Here is a 13,989-nt window from a genome sequence, read left to right on the forward strand (position 1 = left end):
TTCATGTATTTAGAGTTTCTGATGTTTTTTTTTTCTAAATTGGTTCATGCTGGACGTGTATTACGATTAAATACCACAAATGAAACTCCCTGCTTCTGCAGTGACTGGTCAGTGGCTTCTTTCATGCTTTGTGAGGATGCACATTGACACAACATGTGTCTGCACATTCGCGACACCAGGATGAGAAATCATTCTTATCTATAATGAAATGTGAATTGGACAATATATTACAATTGTGGTTCACAGCAAAAAAAAAACAGTATCCAAAAGCAGGAATGTGTGCCCTCTGATCTGAAATTTAAAATCTTATGCCTGTCATAGGATAGCATGCCCTAGGACAAACTTTAACTTTTTACCAAGGTGTTAAACACTTGAGACTCACATGAATAGCCCATATTACTCTCCCACCTGCTCTGAAAGGCAGAAAATACCATACTCACACCATATTGTTCAGGCTAAAACTAGCACAAGAAATATAACATCTCAGAAGTAAGGCAAGATAGTAAATAAATAGTATTACAATGCTTGGCTTTCACTATATGTTAAACTGTCCCAAAAATACTAAGTTCAAAAACACTCTACTCTTGCCAGGATCTTTCAATTGAGTTTTTGATAACTGTCACATGTGTACATCAGCTCAATGGAGACTCTCCCACCACTGTAATAGGAAAATTCAATGGACAGGACACTGAAAGTACAGGGAGGTCTACACCTACCATATCATTCTTCTAGGACAGGGGATCTCAACGTTTTTATTACTGAGGCCCCCTCCTATGTTTTAAAAAATCCACGGGTCACCTGTAACATAACACAAGTACTTTTTTTATGTAAAAATTAGTTACACAATGAAACATACAAATATATTATTATTTTTGTTTTACTTACTTAGTGTGACTAGAAGATTGATCACATAATCTCCAGTGTAGCACTGCGGGAGTGCTGCATTAAGCGAAGTTAGAAACTAAAGGTAAGAAGTGAATAATGAACTTTTGTGTCCTGTCAACAGGCTGAAGGACCTCGCACACAATTATTAAGTATATTTATTACACAGATGATATAAAACCAATCGTATATTAACCCCACACCCTTTAATTGATAGCTGGAAATTAGGTGCAATTTTATTTTTTCACTACCATCAAGTCATACTAACACAGGATATGACCTGAAGCAGGCTTTAAACCCGAGCACTACTGGCACCCACCAGAGTGAGTGGGTGTAAAGAGGAAGCTCTCTTTTTGTGAATCTATTGTTAATGCTGGTTACTTATTATTCACTGGCTGCTGCTTCTTACCGAATAAATTCAGGAAATCCGCCATCTTTTTGATGTTGCTGGTGATAAACTCAATGTACTCCTGTTGGCTCAGTCCTGACGTATTGCTCACTGCACTGGATCACCCTGCCCCACCATGTCTGAAGCACAACATCCCTTGACCCCCATCAACCCCACCTGTAATTGCTGCACAGATTGCTTTGCATTGCCTGTCCAAAGTGACGAATAAGCCAAACAACCAGATTGGACACACCTAACCTAGAAGTGTGAGTTAGGCAAAGATTATTAGTCAGGAGGTTGATAGATTGAGACAATAGATGAATCAAGAGTTTCTATTGGTTATTTTTGACTAACTCCTTGAAACCTTCTCGCGAATCCCAAGGAGACCACAGGCTCAGTTGAGAACTCTTGTTCTACGATTCCAAGGCAGCATATATAATCAATGAGGTACTTTCCCAATGAGTAGGCAATCATGTTAATGAATTTTAGATAGACAGCGTGTGGGACAGCAGATAATTCAAACAATTACCAAAGCGACAGGCCAGTAAGATTCCAGCCGAGGGTATATTAATTTATTTATTTCATTAATTTACATATTTAATTGCAGGTCAGGAGCCCAGTGATGTGGGGCCATCACGGAGCCTTGCTGCTGCTGGGAGGATCAGTCTGGGCCCTGCTGGCGTCGAGGTTCATGGCGGGCCTCATCGGGACGAATCTACAGGCCCCCCCCCCACACACCCCACCACGGATCACAACACCGAGGGATTGGTAAAATCCAGCCCCATGTGTGGAGAGAGGAACAGATTTAATGGCAGGATTTTTAGCCCCCGATGGGGGCAAGCACAGAGGCGGAATTGGGAGGCAGCCGTGCTACCTGTTCGCAAGCGGTGGATAGCCAATTGATGGTATTTAAAGGCCAATTAAGGCCTATTGTCAGAGGTCTCTGGGCTCCAGGAGGCATCAGGCCCTCGGCCAGCTGTCTGGAAGCAGCCTTGCATTGGCAGACTGGGGGGCCAATGCTCCAGGCATGCTTTGAGGTTGCCCCCCGCCTGCCTGGCCGCAGCTGCAGCCCACAGGCCGGCCTGTGGAGGGGATCCCTTCCACAATCGTGGCCCGATAGCTGAATTTATTTTTTATTTAACATTGTAAAAAGTTAGAGAGGGGGCGCCTCCATCATGAGGTGCCCTTTCTCTTAATCTGAAAAGGCAGTCTGCTGCTTCTTCAGATCTGGAAGGCCTCCTATGGGCCCTCCAGCTTCGAGATCCTGCCCATCCTTGATTGGACAGTGAGGATGCATCTGGCCACTAATTGGCCAATTTGGGAAAAATCAATGCCGGGTGACTGTTTTCCACAGTGCAGAGTCATGGCCCCCTTTGACCCTGACGTTGGGGTCCTGAAGCCTGTTTCTGGTCAATGACCTTTTATCAAACTCAAGCAATTAGGTGGACTTCTATTGCATTTCACAGCTGACTAGCTTCTCCATTATAGCTTGACTCCAGGAGCAACCCCTGGGTACCTGACAAGTGTTTGCAAGTTTTGTTTGCATTTAATATTTGAAAGACATGCTGGGTTTTTGTTTATCATTATAATTATTAGGATGTGAGCATTGCTACCAACACTGTCATTTATTGTCCATACCTAGTTGCCCTGAGAAAGTGGTGATGGGCCTCCTTTTTGAATCGCTGATAGCAGAATTCAACTACTTTGGTGTAGGACAGGAATCACATCTCGGACAGACCGGATAATGATGGGAGATTTCCTTCCCTAAAGGACGTAGTGAACTATGCGGGTTTTAATTACATTCTGACACCTTTACAGTCTCTTTTACTGATAGCTGCTTTTTAAAAATATTTCAACAGTTTTTTAAACTGAATTCAAATTCTGAAATAGCCATGGTGGAATTTGCACCCACATTCTTTGGAGTATTGATCAAGGCCTCTGGATTACTAGGTTTGTAACATAATTTCTGATGCACCTTACTAATAGACACATGTAACAACTAGTGCCTGGGAAACTGGGATTGGTATGGATCGCCTCTCATAGAAATGTAGATGTCCTATTTCTGCCTACCTAAAGTTTTATTTGAAAATGTTTTCGGTCGTTTACTCTGTGGTTTCCGTTGGTCTCATATTGAAGTTATGGTGGAAGATTACTGATAGTCCTGAAAATTTCAGAGCTTTATTAAATAACTTGGTGGAGCTCAGCTTCCACTCACTCCCCTGAACCATATCCATAGGAATGCATTACTTGAAAGCACTTACATGGTGCTTGCTCAAGTGAACTACCTAGTGAGAGGCTAACCAGGCCACATTGGAGAGGGGCATGAAAGATTGATACCACAAGACTACGAAGCTGATAAGAGAGTGACATGGTCAAATTGAGCTTGTGTGTGTGTGTGCAGTGTTATTATTAGGTGAGGTGGGTCGGTGGAGTGGGGAGGGTGCGTGGAACAGGTGTTCTCTATCTTATTGTACAACAAAAAAAAACCCTTAAAAAGAAACTACAAATGCTGGGTATCTGAAATAAAACAGGAAGTGTTAGAACTATACAGGAGCTATATTAGCATCTGTAAAAACACAGGTTAATGTTTCATGTGTGGACTCTCAACTGGTAGGTAAAGAGTCCACATTCGAAATGTTAATATAGTTTTTCTCTTTATAGCTGCTGCCGGATTTTCCATCATATTCTGTTATCATTTCTTACTTCTTAAATTCTGTTTCGACTTTACTGTTGATCATATATGCATATATGTGTATGTAAGGGGTTATTTATGAAGAGCAGAATGCAATTTTATGGAATCAGAGCAATGCACAAATCAGTGATGTCCTAACACATGATGGAAAAACAATCAGATTGAACACAGGCTTGCTGAGCTGTGGCCAAGGAGACAACTTATATGGAGAGGGGCTGGATCAGGAAGCATCTTAACTTCCTAGATGTATTACCTATCTTGAGCACTTGAAGCGGGGGAGGGAGGACCGAACAACTGAATGGGGACGTGCTTGTTAACATATATTACCCTAGGAAGCATTTGCTATTGTATTTCCTCTCCATTAGAGCCAGGAACTAAGACTGAGATCCCAGTTATATTTTTAATATTTAAATCAGTGAAGCAAGAATTATCAATTCACAGAGTTCCCTGCAGCATTCTCTGGACATTGAAAAATAATGAAGGTAACAGGCTCTCCACCCCCACCTACTGAAGTTTAAAGAGACAGCAGATCAGTGAATTACAGATGTTGGGCTGGATTTTGTGCAGGAGGCAGGGGTCCTGGCACTGGGCCAAAAAGTCAGGGGGATCCCTGCCTCTGCACTTTTTCAGGCCTCCAGAGCGATCCTCTGATCTTTGGCCATCAAAGTTGAAGGAGGCGGGATCCCCGTCCCTTTATACACTTAATAGGGATGGGGATTCCGCCCCCAAGAGCTGCCAGCCAACCACACGGCTGGCAGCTCGACAGTATCGGCAGCAGCACTGGGAGCAGTGGCCTCTGCCAGTATTGCAGGGGCCTCGGATTTAGGCCCAGCATTGGAACCCTGGACCCAAGGTAGGTGAGACGGGTTTGCCGGGGCCAGTTTGGAAGACCCCGGCGACGGGGGCACGGTGGGAGGGTTTGTGTTCGGTCCAAGGGAGGGGGGTCCCGGGGTGGCACAGTGGTTCCCAGGAGGAGGTCTTCCATGGGCCACAAATTGCCCATGAAGGAGGGACCCCCTCAAGCCCGCAGGGATGGCATTTTGTTTTCCAAGGTGTCCTCCCCGCGCAGCAGAAACCCCCCCACCATTGGTAAGATCCCAGCGGCGGTGGGAAGAGGCCCTTATTTGGCCGTCGGTAGGTCACTTAAAGGCCTTAATTGGCCTTTGGGTGGGAAGGCTAACGTAGGCCTATCCTGCCCCTGGGAAGATTGGGTCCGGATATCCCGGCGTCGGGTCCAGTGGCGGCCACTGTCGCTCCAATTCCTCAGCAGCCCCCGCCATGGAACCCTATGCCAGGCTGGGAACAAAATCCAGCCCGTTGATGGCCCACCACGTCACTACAGGGGTGTATGGGAAGGTAGGTTTGGACAGTAAAACATTATTGACAGCAGCATCATCTAAGAAAGAAGGCAAACAGCGAGCTTCGATTATTAGTTAATGATTATTTTCAAAACATAGATGCTTATTTGATTTTTACAAGTTGTAGTACATTTACTATAACAGGATGATTTATGACTCACTCTTCAGTTTCTTTTCAGATAATTTATTCTGGAGTCTTAATTTCTTGGTAGAGCTCCATGATAATTCGCCTTCACCTCTGGGTCCATTTGACTTTGAATTATATGAACAAAGGAACAGTGAGAGCACTACATACATAATTTCATTTTTATAGCTCAGTTTTGTCCTTCATCATTGTACAGGTTGAACACAGCAAATAAACATGTCACTGTCAGAAGGCAATGCACCACAGAAGTTGCAATTACAATCATTAGATGTATTAGCTGCAGTGTTCTTCACTCTTGGTTGCCCTTCAGATCGGGCCTAAATGAATTTATCTGTGCTGTCATTTATTCTTTGAGTATCAGATCCCCCTTTGATTTGTTGCCTGTTTACCTAATCCTTTCTTGGGCTGTCATGATCCTTTACCACATTGGTTACGGCCTTGCTTTATACAGCCATGCTGCTACTTAAATTCTGACTGGTGCTTATCAAGCCTCAGCTCATAGAGTTGACTTGCTGCAATCCTCCTAGTAACCTTCACTTCCCCACATGGGACTACTAAGTTACCTCAGGAATTGTGTTACCCGTTTGACCTCCTATCAAGCCTTGGGACTCAGCCATGCTTGATTTAATGTTTAACCTGGGCCTAACACTCTACCTTTGTCTGGATAAAAGTGTTCTGAGATTCTGCAGGGTGTCTCCCAGGTTCCTGCCATAACTTTGCTAGGAGACCAAGAGAATAACCAGAGCTAAGACATAAATGACTGAAAATGGCCATTTATCTGGGGCTTCTGCTGGAAGATTGGGAGAAACCTTGGGGAATTTCAGGGCTAATCACTCTTAAATGCAGCTGTTCGTCAAACATGAAGAGTTATGACCATCAATGCAAACTTCAACACCATTTTAGAGACCTATTGCTGATAATGTATTTCACTAGTAAAACAATTTTACCTGGTCTGGATTTCCGGAGGCTATCCTATTAGGGCAAATGACTTAGTTTCCCTTCCTCAATCCAGCATTCTTTTACCTTGGACTTTACTGTCTATACCATGGCTACAAGAGCAGGTCAGAGGCTAGGAATTCTGCAGCGAGTAACTCACCTCCTGACTCCCCAAAGCCTGTCCACCATCCACAAGGCACAAGTCAGGAGTGTGATGGAATACTCTCCACTTGCCTGGATGGGTGCAGCTCCAACAGCACTCAAGAAGCTCGACACCATCCAGGACAAAGCAGCCCGCTTGATTGGCACCCCATCTACAAACATTCAATCCCTCCACCACCGACGCACCGTAACAGCAGTAAGTACCATATACAAGATACAAACATATGAATTAGGAGCAGGAGTAGGCCACTCGACCCCTCGAGCCTGCTCCGCCACTCAATAGGTCCATGGCTGAACTCCACATTTCTACCTACCCCCAATAACCTTCCAGCCCCTTGATTATCAAGAATCTATCTACCTCTGCCTTAAAAATATTAAAAGACTCTGCTTCCACTGCCTTTTGAGGAAGAGAATTCCAAAGACTCACAACCCTCTGAGAAAAGATTTCTCCTCATCTCTTAAATGGGTGACCCCTTATTTTTAAACAGTGACCCCTAGTTTGAGATTCTCCCACAAGAGGAAACATCCTTTCCACATCCACCCTGTCAAGACCCATCAGGATCTTATATGTTTCAATCAGGTCGCCTCTTACTCTTCTAAATTCTAGCGGATACAAGCCTAGCCTGTCCAGTCTTTCCTTGTAAGACAGGCCACCCATTCCACGTAGTAGTCTAGTAAACCTTCTCTGTACTGCCTCCAACACATTTACATCCTTCCTTAAATGAGGAGACCAGTACTGTACACAGTACTCCAGATGTGGTCTCACCAATGCCTTGGATGGCTGAAGCATAACCTCCCTACTTTTGTATTCAATTCCCCTCGTGATAAACGATAACATTCTATTAGCTTTCCTAATTACGTGCTGTACCTGCATACTGAATAAAGAAATGGCTGACCAACTAAATGCATACTTTGGTTCAGTCTTCACAAAGGAGGACACAAATATCATACCAGAAATGTTGGGGAACACAGGGCTTAGTGAGAGAGAGGAACTGAAAGAATTAGTAGAGAAATGGTGTTGGGGAAATTGATGGGATTGAAGGCCAATAAATCCCCAGGGCCTGATGGTATGCATCCCAGAGTACTTAAGGAAGTGACCCTAGAAATAGTGGATGCATTGGTGGTCATCTTCCAAGATTCTATAGACTCTGGAACAGTTCCTTCAGATTGGAGGGTAGCTAATGTCACCCTACTATTTAAAAAGGGAGGTAGAGAGAAAGCAGGGAATTATAGACCAGTCAACCTGACGTCAGTTGTGGGGAAAATTTTCGAGTCCATTATCAAAGATTTTATAGCAGAGCACTTGGAGAACAGTGGTAGAATCGGGCAGAGTCAGCATGGATTTACGAAAGGGAAATGACGCTTGACAAATCTACGAGAATTCTTCGAGAATGTAACGAGTAGAGTTGATGAGGGGGAGCCAGTGGATGTGGTTTATTTGGACTTTCAGAAGGCTTTCGACAAAGTCCCACATAAGAGATTAGCATGCAAAAGGGGTAGTGCATTGCGATGGATAGAAAATTGGTTGGCGGACAGGAAACAAAGAGTAGGGATAAATGGGTCTTTTTCCGAATGGCAGGCAGTGACGAGTGCGGTACCGCAGGGATCGATGCTAGACCCCAGCTATTCACAATATATATTAATGATTTAGATGAGAGAACTAAATGTAATATCTTCAAATTTGCAGATGAAATAAAATTGGGTGGGAGGGTGAGTTGTGAGGAGGATGCAGAGAGCCTTCAGGGTGATTTGGACAAGTTGAGTGAGTGGGCTAATGCATGGCAGATGCAGTATAATGTGGATAAATGTGAGGTTATCCACTTTGGTAGCAAAAGCAGGAAGGCAAATTATTATCTGAACAGCTATGAACTGAGAGAGGGGAATATGCAGTGAGACCAGGGTGTTCTCGTACACCAGCCGCTGAAGGTGAGCATGCAGGTGCAACAGGCAGTAAAAAAGGCAAATGGTATGTTGACCTTCATAGCGAGAGGATTCGAGTACAGGAGCAGGGATGTCTTGCTGCAATTATACAGGGCCTTGATGAGGCCACACCTGGAATATTGTGTGCAGTTTTGATCACCTTATCTGAGGAAGGATGTTCTTGCTATAGAGGGAGTGCAGCGAAGGTTTACCAGTCTGATTCCTGGGATTGCGGGACTGACGTATGAGGAGAGATTGATTCGGTTAGGATTATATTCACTGGAGTTCAGAAGAGTAAGGGGGGATCTCATAGAAACCTATAAAATTCTAACAGGACTTGACAGGGTAAATGCAAGAAGGATGTTCCCGATGGTGGGGGCGTCCAGAATCAGGGGTCATAGTCTAAGGACACAGGGTAAACCTTTCAGAACTGAAATGAGGAGAAATTTCTTCACCCAGAGAGTGGTGAGCCTGTGGAATTTGCTATCACAGAAAGCAGTTGAGGCCAAAACATTGTATGTTTTCAAGAAGGAGTTACATTGTATGTTTTCAAGAAGGAGTTAGATATAGCTCTTGGGTCTAAAGGGATCAAAGGGTATGGGGCGAAAGCGGGAACAGGCTACTGAGTTGGATGATCAGCCATGATCAAAATGAATGCCGGAGCAGGCTCGAAGGACCGAATAGCCTACTCCTGCTCCTATTTTCTTTGTTTTTTTCTATGATACTAACCTTTTGCAATTCATGCACTAGGACACCCAGATCCCTCTGCATCTCAGAGCTCTGCAATCTCTCACCATTTAGATAATATGCTTCTTTTTTATTCTTCCTGCCAAAGTATACAATTTCACACTTTCCCACATTATACTCCATTTGCCAGGTCTTTGCCCACTCACTTAACCTATCTATATCCCTTTGTAGCCTCCTTATGTCCTCTTCATAAGTTACTTTCCTACCTATCTTTGTGTCATCAGCAAATTTAGCAACCATACCTTCGGTCCCTTCATCCAAGTCATTTATATAAATTGTAAAAAGTTGAGGCCCCAGCACAGATCCCTGTGGCACACCACTCGTTACATCTTTCCAACCAGAAAACCATTTATGCCTATTCTCTGTTTCCTGCAGCAATGCACTAAGACTCTTTAGACAGCACCTTCCAAAGTCACGACCTCTACCACCTAGAAGGACAAGGGCAGTATACGCATGGGAACATCACCACCTGCAAATTCGATTCCAAGCCACACACCATCCTGACTTGGAATTATGGCGCTTCTTTCCTTCACTGTCAAAATCCTGGAACTTCCTTCCTAGCAACACTGTGGGTGTACCTACCCCACATAGACTGCAGCGGTTCAAGAAGGCAGCTCGTCACCATCTTCTCAAGGGCAATTAGGGATGGGCAATAAATGCTGTCCTAGCCAGTGACGCCCACATCCCATGAATGAGTTCAAAAAAAAGTCTTTGTCTGCCTGACATACACTTTCAGTTAAAAAAAGAATTTGTGCAATCTTCTCATTGGCTTGAATAAATCACAGTAATTTATTTTCCCTGGGCCACACCATGACCTTCAATATTTACAAGGACAAGTTTGCGGCATTGGGCCAAAGGTGATTCAATCAATTTCATAAATAACATGTTTAATAAGCCGTGTACAATCTAGTTTCCTTCAGGCCTTCAGACATAATTTGATACGCTAATATATTACATAGTTGTCTTCAATTCTCGCTGAGGTTTCATTTGTACATCAGTTCTACTCTGTACATCTGCTGTGAATGCATTTCATTATTACACCAGGCTACTTAAGACCATGACTGCTGCCTCTTAAGAATCTTGCTATGTTTCATGCTTTTATTCAGGCTCTGAATGCCTCCTCTTTCCGTGATCTGTACATCAACTGATAGCTATCCCAGTATTTGCACTTACTGTGGCATTGCCCATTCTACTATTGTCCTCATTGGCACATCTGCTGACTACCACCTACTTATGGTTTATGTCACTTTGTCATATGACATGCTTCCATCATTTCCCACAAGAGTCACCAGTCAGTGTTACTACCTTATTCCTAAGGGTTTTCTTTCAGAATGCTTATTTCCCTTCTCCCTTCTTGGGCTTCAGTTTTGGCACTGTTGTCAACATTTCTCTGCTTCTCCTGGTTTTATTGGATCTATTCGTGCTGGTATTATTTATATATTATAGAATCGTACAGCACAGAAGGAGGCCATTCAATAAATCAGACCTACGTCTCTTTGGAACAGCTAACCACTTAGTCCCACACCCTTGCTCTTTATTGCTGCATAATAAAAATTCCCCTCACTTCTGCTTCAGTTCTTTTGTCCATTACCTTAAATCTTCTCTTTACAGATCCTCCAATGAAAACAATTTCTCCCTATGCACTCTATCAAAACCCTTTGTAATTTTGAACACTGTTATTAAATCTCCCCTTAACTTTGTCTGCTCTAAGGAGGACAATCCCAGTTTCTCTAATCTCTCCAGAAGTCGATCATCTCTGCTACATTTCTGGTAAATCTCTCTGCACCCTTTCCAAGGCCTTTATATCCCTCTTAAAGTGTAGTAACCAGAACTGAGAATCTAAATGGAGTAGAGGAACAGGGGAATCTGGGAGTACAAATACACAAATTGCTACAAGTTATGACAAAAGTCAATAAGGCCATAACAAAAACACACCAAGTTTATTTCTAAAGCAATACAACTGAAAAATAAAGAAGTTGTGCCAAACTTGCATCAAACTTTGATTAGACCACACTTGTATGTGAACAGTCAGAAGTGGGGATGTTCATTGATGATTGCACAGTGTTCAGTATCATTCACAATTCTTCAGATACTGAAACAGTCCGTGCCCATATGCAGCAAGACTTGGACAACATTCAGGCTTGGGCTGATAAGTGGCAAGTAACATTCGCACCACACAAGTGCCAGGCAATGACCATCTCCAACAAGAGAGAATCTAACCATCTCTCCTTGATGTTCAATGACATTACCATCGCTCAATACACCACTATCAACATCTTGGGGGTTACCATTGACTAGAAACATAACTGAACTAGTCATATAAATAGTTTGATTACAAAAGCAGGTTAGAGCGAGTAATTCATCTCCTGACTCCCCAAAGCCTGTCCACCATCTGCAAGTCAGGAGCATGATGGAATATCTCCACTTGCCTGGATGAGTGCAGCACCCACAACACTCAAGAAGCTTGGCATCATCCAGGACAAATCCCTCCACCACAGGCGCACAGTGGTGGCAGTGTGTCTCATCTACAATATGTACTGCAGCAACTCACCAAGCCTCCTTCGACAGCACCTTCCAAACCTGAAAACTCTACCACCTAGCAGGACAAGGGCAGCAGATGCATAGGAACACCACCACCTGAAAGTTCCCCTCCAAGCCACACACCATCCTGACCTGGAACTATATTGCTGTTCCTTCACTGTCGCTGAGTCAAAAATCAGGAACTCCCTCCCCCAAAAGCACTGTGGGCTCACCACCACCTTCTCAAGGGCAATCAGGGAAGGGCAACAAATGCTGACCTTACCAGCGATGCTCATATCCCATGAAAGAATAAAAAAAGTCACTGTGGCACTCATGCTGTCCCTAAAATCTCACTCAGCCAGCTGACATGCAAATTTAAGAACCTTTGTTTGGCCTACAGTAGGTGGTTGCATCTATGTGTTAACAATTGCTATCAATCTGAGCAATTGTGGGGTTTGTGAACTCAGTTAAAGGTTTAATGGATTCCAAAATCCTTATCTGAAAGGAGTCCAGTTATGGATAAGCACAGCATGTAATATAACATTCTAGCAATAAGAATAAAGCAGCATTCTGATCTCATCCAAGGTTCCTCCCTGCCCTTGTATCGAGTTGTTCATGCCTTGGGAATAAATATTCCATGCTCCATATACCTTTGGAGGAGGTACCTCTTCCCTTAGTGTACATCACATCAATTATTATATTAAAAATCTTGGTCATGTACACATTTCCTGTCCATAGACAGCATTTCCATAGTCATGGTTTTTGGTTATGCTTTACATAACAACATTTATCATTAAAAATGCCAATGTCATCAGTTACAATGGGAATTTCCTATGTAAACAGGTCCCAATGATAATGTAGTTGCAGGCCGCAGCCACAGAGTGGAGTTATAACTCTACTGTATCCTCTGACATAATGTGAGCAATGCCACAGGAGATCTACTAGCATAATCAAATGCATTTACTTCAGCTTAAATTACTTTGTGCCAGTTATGTGGCTGTATACAAGGAGAGGGCCTGTCAGCTGAAAACTAATAGGACCAAGTCTACTGGTAGAGACTTGCAACTATGACACTAAATTCTTTTAAAATTTAGCAGTATTTTAAAAAGAGTATGTTCCTCTGCTTCTACATGCATTCCTATGTTTAGGTATGCATTTATTGTGGGAGTGGGGTGGCAGTGGGACAATATTTGCACTGTGTTATTCACAAAGGCTCCGACTTTCACATTCCAGGCCTTACTGCTAGGAAAAAGGTAATGAAAAGCCCTATCTCCCACTAAATAATCTACTTCATATCATACCTATCAACTGGGTACCTTTTTAGGAACATAAGAGCAGGAGTAGGGAATTCAGCCCATCGAGCCTGCTCTGCCATTCAATACGATCGTGGCTGATCATCCACTTCAATGCCTTTTTCCCACACTAACCCCATATCCCTTCATGTCATTGGTATTTAGAAATCTGTCAATCTCTGCTTTAAACATACTCAATGACTGAGCTTCCACAGCCCTCAGGGGTACAGAATTCCAAAGATTCACAACCTTCTGAGTAAAGAAATTTCTCCTCATCTCAGCCCTAAGGTCCTTATTTTGAATTTGTGTCCCATGGTTCTAGACTCCCCAACCAAGGGAAACATCTTACCTGCATCTACCCTGTCAATCCCTTTAAATATTTTGTAGGTTTCAATGAGATCATCTTTCATTCTTCAAAACTCTAGAGAATACAGGCCCAGTTTCCCCAATCTCTCTCATAGGACAGTCCTACCATCCCAGGAGCAAGTCTGGTGAAACTTTGTTGCACTGGCCCTATGGCAATAATGTCCTTCCTAAAGTAAGGGGGCCAAAACTGCACACAGTATTCCAGGTGCAGTCTAAACAAGGTTCCATACAATTGAAGCAAAACTTCACTACTCCTGTACTCAAATCCTCTTACGATAAAGGCTAACATACTATTTGCCTTCCTAATTGCTTGCTGCACCTGTATGTTAGTTTTTAGTGACTTATTGATGAGGACACCCAGGTCCCTTTGAACATCTACACTTTCTAATCTCATACCCATTTATGAAATACTCTGTACATCTATTCCTCCTACCAAAGTGGATAACCTCACATTTTCCCACATTATATTCCATCTGCCTTGTTCTTGCCCATTCACTTAGCCTGTCCAAATCCCTTGAAGTTGTTTTGCATCTTCCTCACAACACACATTCCCACCTAGTTTTGTGTCATCCGCAAACTTG

The 13,989-nt window shown here is 43.3% G+C and overlaps 1 protein-coding gene across 1 annotated transcript in view; it reads left to right on the plus strand.

Annotated features, from left to right (window-relative positions):
* Positions 1-955, plus strand: part of LOC137379064 (matrix metalloproteinase-15-like) — a 163,435-nt gene extending 162,480 nt beyond the window's left edge. The window contains exon 11 of the transcript XR_010976731.1: positions 890-955. The gene's annotated coding sequence lies outside the window, so the exon portion shown is untranslated. The remainder of the gene's footprint in view (positions 1-889) is intronic.
* Positions 956-13,989: the final 13,034 nt, after the last annotated feature.

Source organism: Heterodontus francisci, chromosome 17 (assembly GCF_036365525.1).
Source record: "Heterodontus francisci isolate sHetFra1 chromosome 17, sHetFra1.hap1, whole genome shotgun sequence".
Classification (NCBI taxonomy): domain Eukaryota; kingdom Metazoa; phylum Chordata; class Chondrichthyes; order Heterodontiformes; family Heterodontidae; genus Heterodontus; species Heterodontus francisci.